Here is a 3,458-nt window from a genome sequence, read left to right as displayed (position 1 = left end):
GTTCAACATGTAAGAAGTAGAAAGTACAGGTATTTGTGTTCAACATGTAAGAAGTAGAAAGTACAGGTATTTGTGTTCAACATGTAAGAAGTAGAAAGTACAGGTATGTGTTCAACATGTAAGAAGTAGAAAGTACAGGTATTTGAGTTCAACATGTAAGAAGTAGAAAGTACAGGTATTTGGGTTCAACATGTAAGAAGTAGAAAGTACAGGTATTTGTGTTCAAAATGTGAGAAGTACAAAGTACAGGTATTTGTGTTCAACATGTAAGAAGTAGAAAGTACAGGTATTTGTGTTCAACATGTAAGAAGTAGAAAGTACAGGTATTTGTGTTCAACATGTAAGAAGTCAAAGTAAGAAATCTTCAGAAAAATAAGTAGTGGAGTAAAGTACTGATACCAGAAAGATGTATTTAAGTACAGTAACGAAGTATTTGTACTCCACTACTTCCCACCTCTGATAATCTATGCCAACGTCTGAGTTATCTTGTCAGGGCCATTACATCTGATATACAAAGGAAACTACTCTAGACAAGTTAAAAGAGCACACATATTAAAGAACATAGGACTTTTATTTTTGAAAACCCTGATTTATCCAAGAATGACCTTTTTTTAATCAAGCATGCTCTGACAGGGAGACATGCTCTTTTCAGAATCAACCTGTTTCACTTTCACACATGGGAGCCTCACAGTACTTTTACATGTCTCAACAGTTAGGTGCTTAAAAGCTTCCAGTAAAGCAACTACAAGTGAAGAGCTTTTTCTAAAGGGCACTTTGCCAGTAAATCTTAGTGAAGGCTGCACATTGCACGTTCTCCTTGTTTTTATCCACACGGTTCACTTTTCCTGCAGGTTCTGACATTTTAACTGCCAACCAGCTACTCACAAATGTGCTTTTCTAACCTTTTTCCAAGAGACTGTTTAATGTAATGGATTGCAGCATTTGCTGACAGAGAAAAACTCTTTAATGAGGGCATTTTATCTCATTCTGTTTAGCACCATTATCTTTAGTCAAATAAATCTAACCAAAATCCATTATTTACATTGCATTCTTACCATTAAGCCCATTAGACAAGTGCAATATAAATAATACTGATTTAAGCAAATGAGCAGCAAAGTGGGGAGGTGGAGGTAGACAGCGCTCCTTTGGGAACGTTAGTTTTTAGCAAGCAGGGCCTATTTAATTTTCGAGACAAGAAAAGGTTGTACCAAGTGGGAATCAGTGAAGAAGAGATGTCATACTGACAGCTGTCAATGTGAGAACACACACACCAAGCGTTTAAGTGGAACCCAATTAGTTTAACCTCTGTATGCCAAGGGTGTGAAGTTCATTTTCAGCCCGTTATATCCGGAAATTGATTGTTCGCATTGATTTCGGATGTCTAAGATTGTCAGAGTGTTTGTCAAGGGCTTAAAATGTGAACGCATATGCCTAATGTCAGCTTCATTTAGAAATATGAAGAAGAAGTGTCTCATATATTCTAGCCTCGTTGAAGGGCTTAGTAGCAGCAAATTGGATACAAAGTTTACAGCATTATTTTCTCTTTTGCTGTTTGTATAGGCCTTCTCGACCTTGCATGGTAAACAGATATTCCAAATGTTCCAAAGTGCCCATCAATCCCCATCAGCCGCCATATGCAGCTATGATAGCGATTAACCAATGGCTGCATCTAACCTGTGACTTTTCTTGTGTTTTCGACACATAAAAGTTCTCCTCCACACATCATCCGATGTCTGTGACAGAGAAATTATAGACAAAGTTCCACAACCTTTTCGAATTGTAATGAGTTCCAGATGGACACATTAATCTCCAATCAGAGGAAGCGCTGTGGAAAGTAGGAAGTGATTGCGCGGCTAAACCTGCCCGCGTGTTTACCTGCTGTTGTTCTTCTATTCAATCTGCCTGTTGATGAGCTAACTGGAGCCTGATTAATAGCCAGCAGATGTGACAAAGACTGGGGATAATGGCTCAGAACCTTAATGTGTCTACGTGTTTGTGCGCAACACACATTTCCTACATCATATACACTGAATTTAGAAAGTTAAAGAAGGCTATTTAAATGAAATTGAGGAGTGGATTAATCTGAATGGTTAATAGTCCACATCAATTACCTCACCCTATTTTTCAGTTGTCTCCATAACCTTACCCAACCCTAACCACAACAAGTTTTACTCATAGGGCTTGTAGTAAAGATTGTCCCCTCCATCTTCACATATTTGAGCATGCACAGATGCTACTTGCCATTTCTTTATCCATACTGAGACGTGTAGGTGTGTGGATCACATCAATATCAAACAGTAATTCCATTTTGATTGCAAGTTTCCTTTCTCATTACTCATCTGTGCTTATGTGACCAAGCTGACGGAGAGACAATTTCAAGTCATTACATCATCTGGTATAACACAGGAAAGCTCCGCGAGAGCACTAAAAATAGTATAGTTCACGTCGGTCTATGGGGACGACTGAAATAAACCAACAATGCAGCTCAGCCTTCATATCCCTCTCATGTTAAAGGTTACTATTGCCAATATAAATGGTTCCCAGTAGCCCTAAACTAAAGCTTCTTGTCTGTCTTCTTTAAAGGTCGAGGTTCAAAGTGGTGAGATACAGTTTGGGGGGGGCAGAATCGTATTGTCATATTGATATTCTGTACAAACTGTGAAGTCCACTGAGACAAATGTAACATTTGTGATATTGGGCTATATAAATAAACATTGATTGACATCTTGATTGAGAATATACTGTGTGTGTGTGTGTGTGTGTGTGTGTGTGTGTGTGTGTGTGTGTGTGTGTGTGTGTGTGTGTGTGTGTGTGTGTGTGTGTTTCTTCTTTATGTGGTCGGTAAGCTCAGTTTGTCATCATCGATCTACAGCCTTTACTGAATATGTAATTTGCTGGCTATTGGCCCATTGTATGTTTGCTACTACTCCTTGGTTGCTGCTTTCTCACATGTTAGCAAGTTTTAACTTCATATTTTTTCTTGCTTTAGTTAATTACATTGGCGGTCTTTGTAGCCAATGCAATTAACTATTACTAAGAAACATCATTTTATATGGAAGACTCAGTTTGACCTAAAAGGCTGATTTTGGCTTTGTAGGACAAACATATGGTGGACAACCTTAAAGGTGGGGTAGGTAAGAATAGAGAAACCGGATCGAGTGCGCTAGAATTTGAAAGTACGCAGCTGAAAAAAATCTGCCCCTTCCTTCAGACTTCCTTACCCCCCTATCCCCTCCTCCAACACACACGAACGCGCACATGACCAATGAGGGCACGAGATAAGTTTGTGCACAGATCCATCAGGCCATCCAGTTATTTTAGCCGGGCCGGCTCATTTGATTGGTTGTGCTTTTTTACAGTTACCACGGCTTTCCACAGATGAATTATTTTAATGTATTTATTGTCAAAGCATTTCATGTATTCATTGCTATCGGGATGTTAAGAGCATTCCATGGAAT

General features: G+C 38.9%; 1 protein-coding gene across 1 annotated transcript in view; it reads right to left on the bottom strand.

The window, feature by feature from the left end:
* Nucleotides 1-3,458, bottom strand: part of LOC104961709 (PDZ domain-containing RING finger protein 4) — a 49,201-nt gene that overhangs the window by 16,662 nt on the left and 29,081 nt on the right.

Source organism: Notothenia coriiceps, unplaced genomic scaffold, assembly GCF_000735185.1.
Source record: "Notothenia coriiceps isolate Sejong01 unplaced genomic scaffold, NC01 NC01_scaffold00033693, whole genome shotgun sequence".
Taxonomy (NCBI): Eukaryota; Metazoa; Chordata; class Actinopteri; order Perciformes; family Nototheniidae; genus Notothenia; species Notothenia coriiceps.
This window is presented reverse-complemented; position numbering and strand designations above follow the sequence as displayed.